Source organism: Melanerpes formicivorus, unplaced genomic scaffold, assembly GCF_026170545.1.
Source record: "Melanerpes formicivorus ecotype bairdi unplaced genomic scaffold, bMelFor1.0.p_v2 SCAF_238, whole genome shotgun sequence".
Taxonomy (NCBI): Eukaryota; Metazoa; Chordata; class Aves; order Piciformes; family Picidae; genus Melanerpes; species Melanerpes formicivorus.
This window is the reverse complement of record NW_027142590.1, coordinates 65,001-72,500: the sequence shown is the minus strand read 5'-3', so window position 1 is coordinate 72,500 and position 7,500 is coordinate 65,001.

The following is a 7,500-nucleotide window of genomic DNA, read 5'->3' as shown; positions in this document are numbered from 1 at the left end:
CCGAGGGAGAGCACGTCTACTCGCCGAGGGAGAGCACGTCTACTCGCCCAGGGAGAGCACGTCTACTCGCCGAGGGAGAGCACGTCTACTCGCCGAGGGAGAGCACGTCTACTCGCCGAGGGAGAGCACGTCTACCTCCCGCCTGAGGGAGAGCACGGGGGGGGGGGGACAAAGACAGGCGGCAGCAGCTTCGGTGAACGTCACCCGGGAGGCGACCGGGGCTGTCCCGGGGCAGTCCCGGGAAGCCGGCGTCCGACACAGGGAACCGTCAGCTGCCGGACCGGGGCGAATCCCCGCGGCCACGGCAGGGGTGGGGGCTCGAAGACAGCCGGCAGCCGCTTCGGTGAACGTCACCCGGGAGGAGACTGGGGCCCTCCCGGGACCGTCCCGGGAAGACGACGTTCGGCACGAGATCCCGGCCGCGGCCGGACCGGCTCGAAGCCTCGCGGTCCCGGCAGCAGCCGGAGCCGCTCGCCGCCTCGGGCTCCCGGCCCCCTACAGATCCGGCGACTCGTTCGCGGGCGGCGGGGGGAGGCAGTGGAGGGGGTGCGGGGAGAAGCGGCAGCGGAGGCGGAGGGGGGGGGGGCTCGAAGACAGCCGGCAGCCGCTTCGGTGAACGTCACCCAGGAGGCGATCGGGGCCGTCCCGGGGCCGTCCCGGGATGCCGGCTTCCGGCACGGGGTCCCGGCCGCGGCCGGACCGGCTCGTATCCCCGCGGCTCCGGCAGGGGGGGGGGGGGCTCGAAGACAGCCGGCAGTCGCCTCGGTGAACGTCACCCGGCCGGCGACCGCGGCCGTTCCGGGGCCGTCCCGGGAAGCCTGCGACAGGCACGGGGTCCCAGCCGCGGCCGGACCGACTCGAAGCCCCGCGGCCCCGGCACGGGGGAGGCCCAAAGACTGGCGGCAGCCGCTTCGCTGAACGTCACCCGGCCGGCGACCGGGGCCGTCCCGGGGCCGTCCCGGGATGCCGGCATCCGGCACGGGGTCCCGGCCGCGGCCGGAGCGGCTCGAATCCCCGCGGTCCCGGCAGCAGCCGGAGCCGCTCGCCGTTCGGGCTCCCGGCACCCTACGGATCCGGCGACTCGTTCGCCGGCGGCGGGGGGAGGCAGTGAAGGAGGTGCGGGCAGAAGCGGCAGCGGAGGCGGAGGGGGGGGGGGGGCTCGAAGACAGCGGGCAGCCGCTTCGGAGAACGTCACCCGGCCGGCGACCGCGGCCGTTCCGGGGCCGTCCCGGGAAGCCTGCGACAGGCACGGGGTCCCGGCCTCGGCCGGACCCGCACTGGGTGCCGCCGCCTCGGGCTCTCGGGACGGTATGGATCCGCCGACTCGTTCGCCGGCGGCGGGGGGAGGCAGTGGAGGGGGTGCGGGGAGAAGCGGCCGCGGAGGCGGAGGGGGGGGGGGGGCTCGAAGACAGCCGTCAGCCGCTTCGGTGAACGTCACCCGGGAGGCGACCGGGACCGGCCCGGGAAGCCATCGTCCGGCCCCGGATCCCGGCCGCGGCCGGACCGGCTCGAAGCCCCGCGGCCCCCGGCACGGGGGAGGCCCAAAGACTGGCGGCAGCCGCTTCGCTGAACGTCACCCGGCCGGCGACCGGGGCCGTCCCGGGGCCGTCCCGGGATGCCGGCTTCCGGCACGGGGTCCCGGCCACGGCCGGAGCGGCTCGAATCCCCGCGGTCCCGGCAGCAGCCGGAGCCGCTCGCCGTTCGGGCTCCCGGCACCCTACGGATCCGGCGACTTGTTCGCCGGCGGCGGGGGGAGGCAGTGGAGGGGGTGCGGGCAGAAGCGGCAGCGGAGGCGGAGGGGGGGGGGGGGCTCGAAGACAGCCGGCAGCCGCTTCGGTGAACGTCACCCGGGAGGCGACCGGGACCGGCCCGGGAAGCCATCGTCCGGCCCGGGATCCCGGCCGCGGCCGGACCGGCTCGAATCCCCGCGGCCCCCGGCACGGGGGAGGCCCAAAGACTGGCGGCAGCCGCTTCGCTGAACGTCACCCGGCCGGCGACCGGGGCCGTCCCGGGGCCGTCCCGGGATGCCGGCTTCCGGCACGGGGTCCCGGCCGCGGCCGGAGCGGCTCGAAGCCCCGCGGTCCCGGCAGCAGCCGGAGCCGCTCGCCGTTCGGAGCTCCCGGCACCCTACGGATCCGGCGACTCGTTCGCCGGCGGCGGGGGGAGGCAGTGGAGGGGGTGCGGGCAGAAGCGGCAGCGGAGGCGGAGGGGGGGGGGGGCTCGAAGACAGCCGGCAGCCGCTTCGGTGAACGTCACCCGGCCGGCGACCGGGGGCCGTCCCGGGGCTGTCCGGGGATGCCGGCTTCCGGCACGGGGTCCCGGCCGCGGCCGGACCGGCTCGAATCCCCGCGGTCCCGGCAGCAGCCGGAGCCGCTCGCCGTTCGGGCTCCCGGCACCCTACGGATCCGGCGACTCGTTCGCCGGCGGCGGGGGGAGGCAGTGGAGGGGGTGCGGGGAGAAGCGGCAGCGGAGGCGGAGGGGGGGGGGGGGGCTCGAAGACAGCCGGCAGCCGCTTCGGTGAACGTCACCCGGGAGGCGACCGGGACCGGCCCGGGAAGCCATCGTCCGGCCCGGGATCCCGGCCGCGGCCGGACCGGCTCGAAGCCCCGCGGCCCCGGCAGCAGCCGGAGCCGCTCGCCGTTCGGGCTCCCGGCACCCTACGGATCCGGCGACTCGTTCGCCGGCGGCGGGGGGAGGCAGTGGAGGCGGTGCGGGGAGAAGCGGCAGCGGAGGCGGAGGGGGGGGCGGGGGGGACGATAGTGGCGGGGGGCGGGGGGGTGCTCGAAGGCAGCCGGCAGCCGGTTCGGTGAACATTCGCCGGGGCGGGGGGGGCGACCTGTCCGTGCCCGGGGCAGCCCCGGGAAGCCGGCAGCCAGCACGGGGTCCCGGCAGCACCTGTTCCCTGCCCTGGGACTTGCCGTGCCCGGCGGCCGGTTGCCGGGTGGGGGGAGCGATGAGAGGCGGGGCGCAGCGGCCGGGGCAGCGCCGGGCCGCAGCGGGGGGGCTGGGCGGGTGGGGTAGGCGTCGAGCGGCAAGCCCTCGGCTGCAGCGAATGTTCGGCGGTGCGGGGCGGGGGGGGGACGGGACGACACGTTGGGGGCGCCGAGTCCGAGCCACCCCCGGCCCCAGGGGCGGCCGGAGGGGGAGGCCGGTGCCTGGCCCTGGGAGCTGCTGGGCGCCGGATGGCCGAGGGTGCGTCAGAAGCCGCCCGAAGCGGTCGAGCAGGTCCTCCAGAAAGGCCTAGGGTGGCTTCGAGGGCCCCGGGAGCAGTCGAGGGAGGCCTCCAGGCAGGTCTGGAGTGGATGGGAGGCCTTCCAAAGCAGACAAGGGAGGCTGCCAGCGGGGCCTAGGCTGGCACTGCAGCCTGTAAATGGTTGGGGGGGGGGGCCTCTGGTGCGGCCTGGAGTCTCTGGGTGGCGTCCAGAGAGGTGCAAAAGATCCTCTGGTGCGGCCTGTGGTGGCGGAGAAGCCTGCAGAGCGTGCGGGGGAGGCTTCTGGTGCGGCCTGGGGTGGGTCGGAAGCCTGCAGAGCGTGCGGGAGAGGCTTCTGGTGCGGCCTGGGGTGGCTGAGAAGCCTGCAGAGCGTGCGGGGGGAGGCTTCTGCTGCGGCCTGGGGTGGCTGAGAAGCCTGCAGAGCGTGCGGGGGAGGCTTCTGGTGCGGCCTGGGGTGGCTGAGAAGCCTGCAGAGCGTGCGGGGGAGGCTTCTGGTGCGGCCTGGGGTGGCTGAGAAGCCTGCAGAGCGTGCGGGGGGAGGCTTCTGGTGCGGCCTGGGGTGGCTGAGAAGCCTGCAGAGCGTGCGGGGGAGGCTTCTGGTGCGGCCTGGGGTGGCTGAGAAGCCTGCAGAGCGTGCGGGGGAGGCTTCTGGTGCGGCCTGGGGTGGGACGGAAGCCTGCAGAGCGTGCGGGGGAGGCTTCTGGTGCGGCCTGGGGTGGGTCGGAAGCCTGCAGAGCGTGCGGGAGAGGCTTCTGCTGCGGCCTGGGGTGGGTCGGAAGCCTGCAGAGCGTGCGGGAGAGGCTTCTGTTGGGGCCTGGGGTGGCTGAGAAGCCTGCAGAGCGTGCGGGAGAGGCTTCTGCTGCGGCCTGGGGTGGGTCGGAAGCCTGCAGAGCGTGCGGGAGAGGCTTCTGTTGGGGCCTGGGGTGGCTGAGTAGCCTGCAGAGCGTGCGGGGAGAGGCTTCTGCTGCGGCCTGGGGTGGCTGAGAAGCCTGCAGAGCGTGCGGGAGAGGCTTCTGCTGCGGCCTGGGGTGGCTGAGAAGCCTGCAGAGCGTGCGGGAGAGGCTTCTGTTGGGGCCTGGGGTGGCTGAGAAGCCTGCAGAGCGTGCGGGAGAGGCTTCTGGTGCGGCCTGGGGTGGCTGAGAAGCCTGCAGAGCGTGCGGGAGAGGCTTCTGCTGCAGCCTGGGGTGGCTGAGAAGCCTGCAGAGCGTGCGGGAGAGGCTTCTGCTGCGGCCTGGGGTGGCTGAGAAGCCTGCAGAGCGTGCGGGAGAGGCTTCTGCTGCGGCCTGGGGTGGCTGAGAAGCCTGCAGAGCGTGCGGGAGAGGCTTCTGCTGCGGCCTGGGGTGGGTGGGAAGCCTGCAGAGCGTGCGGGGGAGGCTTCTGGTGCGGCCTGGGGTGGCTGAGAAGCCTGCAGAGCGTGCGGGGGAGGCTTCTGGTGCGGCCTGGGGTGGCTGAGAAGCCTGAAGAGCGTGCGGGAGAGGCTTCTGGTGCGGCCTGGGGTGGCTGAGAAGCCTGCAGAGCGTGCGGGGGAGGCTTCTGGTGCGGCCTGGGGTGGCTGAGAAGCCTGCAGAGCGTGCGGGAGAGGCTTCTGGTGCGGCCTGGGGTGGCTGAGAAGCCTGCAGAGCGTGCGGGAGAGGCTTCTGCTGCGGCCTGGGGTGGGTCGGAAGCCTGCAGAGCGTGCGGGAGAGGCTTCTGCTGCAGCCTGGGGTGGGTCGGAAGCCTGCAGAGCATGCGGTGGAGGCTTCTGCTGCGGCCTGGGGTCTCTGGGTGGCCTCTAGAGAGGTGCAAAAGACCCTCTGGGTTGGGCTGGGGTGGCTCTTGGACCCCTGCCACACAGTGGAGAGAGGCCTCCGGCCCGCCACCTGTGTCCCTGTGTGCCTGAGTGCCTGTGTCCCTGTGTCCCTGTGTCCCTGTGTCCCTGAGTGCCTGTGTCCCTGTGTCCCTGTGTCCCTGAGTGCCTGAGTGCCTGAGTGCCTGTGTCCCTGTGTCCTTGTGTCCCTGTGTCCCTGTGTCCCTGTGTGCCTGAGTGCCTGTGTCCCTGTGTCCCTGTCTGTGTACCTGTGTGCGAGAGTGTCCGGCACGCCACCCAGCGGCGGCGGGCAAGCAGGTAGGCGGGTGGGCGGGCCGGCGAGGGCCAGTGTGAGTTTGGGGGGTGGGAGGGGAGGCGGCAGCTGGAAGCGTCAGAGGAGGGGGCGTGGCTCCGGCTGGCCCCGGGAGCAGGTTCCCGGGACCGGGACCGGCTGGACCCGGCGGGTGGTTGATCCCGGGGCGGGGGGCAGAGGCGGCGGGAAGCGGCAGCTGCGTGTGCGGCGGGGGGGTGGAGGGCGAACCGCGGCGGGAAGCGGATGCTTCAGAGCAGGTTATGGGGGCGGGGACGGACGACACCACCTGTCCCCGCCCCGGGACGGGCTGGACCCGGCGCCCTGGACCCGGCGCCGTGTACCCGCCGCCGCCCCCCGCCGCCGCCCCCCTCCGCCACCCCGGGACCCCGACGTTTTTTGGCGCCCGCGCCTTTTTTTGCTCCCCGCCTGCCCGCGCTGCCCCGGGCCCTCCCCCGGGGCGGGGCGGGAGGGAGGGAGGGACGGACGGACGGGTAGCCGGGGATCTCCGAGCGCGCGCGCCACCAGACCGAGGCGGGTCCCGGCGGCGGCGGCGGCGGCGGCGGCGGGCGGCGGCGGCAGCAGCAAGCGACGGCGGGGGGGGCAGGCTAGGGAGAGAGGGGGAGCGGCATGCGGTAGGGCTGGGGGGTTTGTTTCGGGGGGGAGGGGTGGGGGGGGGGTGGCAGCGGTCAGCGAGAGCGGGGAGAGGGGGAGCGGCATGCGGTAGGGCTGGGGTGTTTTTGGGGTGGGGGCGTTGGGGGGATTAGCGGGCGGGCGGGCAGCCCAGCCAAGCGGCAAGCCGGGGGGCGGGCGAGGGCGGCTTTAGGGCCGGAGGAGCGGAGCGCAACCTCCCCCGTGCAGGCTCCAGCGTGGAGAGCAGCAAGTTTTTGGGGACGGGGGACGACGGACGGGAGGGGCAGCGGCGAGAGGCTAGCTGCGGCAAGGGGCACCGGCACGGCCGCCCTAACAGCGCCGCCTCGGTCGCAGGGGTTAGAGAGCAGCCGGGCAGCCCGGGAGGGAAGCGGCAGCCCGCGTCGCGATCCCCCCTCCAGGGGACAATGTGGGAAGGGGAAGCCGCGGCGGCTTTGGCGGGGGGTGCCCAGCTGCTAGCGGCTTCGGGGGGCAGTTAGCGGCGGCGGGGCGGGGGGAGATGGGTCGCGGCAGCGGCAAGAGATAAAGGCGGGCGGGGGGGCTCCGTGCAAAGCGGTAACGGGAGCCGGGGGGTGTGGGGAGCTGGGGGTGGCAGCAGCGGCAAGAGGCAACGTCGGGAGGGGGGGCTCCGCGCAAACCGGTAACGGGGGCCGGGGGGTGTGGGGGGGGCGGTGGTGGCCGCGGCAAGAGGCAACGGCAGGCGGGGGGGCTCCGCGCAAACCGGCAGCGGGGGGGGGGGGGCGGGGGTAGCGGCAAGAGGCAACGGCGGGAAGGGGGGGGCTCCGCGCAAACCGCTAACGGGAGCCGGGGGGTGTGGGGAGCTGGGGGTGGCAGCAGCGGCAAGAGGCAACGTCGGGAGGGGGGGCTCCGCGCAAACCGGTAACGGGGGCCGGGGGGTGTGGGGGGGGGCGGTGGTGGCCGCGGCAAGAGGCAACGGCAGGCGGGGGGGCTCCGCGCAAACCGGCAGCGGGGGGGGGGCGGGGGTAACGGCAAGAGGCAACGGCGGGAAGGGGGGGCTCCGCGCAAACCGGCAGCGGGGGGGGGCGGGGGGGTAGCGGCAAGAGGCAACGGCGGGAAGGGGGGGCTCCGCGCAAACCGGCAGCGGGGGGGGGGGCGGGGGTAGCGGCAAGAGGCAATGGCGGGAAGGGGGGGCTCCGCGCAAACCGGCAGCGGGTGGGGGCGGGGGTAGCGGCAAGAGGCAACGGCGGGAAGGGGGGGCTCCGCGCAAACCGGCAGCGGGGGGGGGGCGGGGGGTAGCGGCAAGAGGCAACGGCGGGAAGGGGGGGGCTCCGCGCAAACCGGCAGCGGGGGGGGGGGGCGGGGGGTAGCGGCAAGAGGCAACGGCGGGAAGGGGGGGCTCCGCGCAAACCGCTAACGGGAGCCGGGGGGTGTGGGGAGCTGGGGGTGGCAGCAGCGGCAAGAGGCAACGTCGGGAGGGGGGGGCTCCGCGCAAACCGGTAACGGGGGCCGGGGGGTGTGGGGGGGGGCGGTGGTGGCCGCAGGCAAGAGGCAACGGCAGGCGGGGGGGGCTCCGCGCAAAC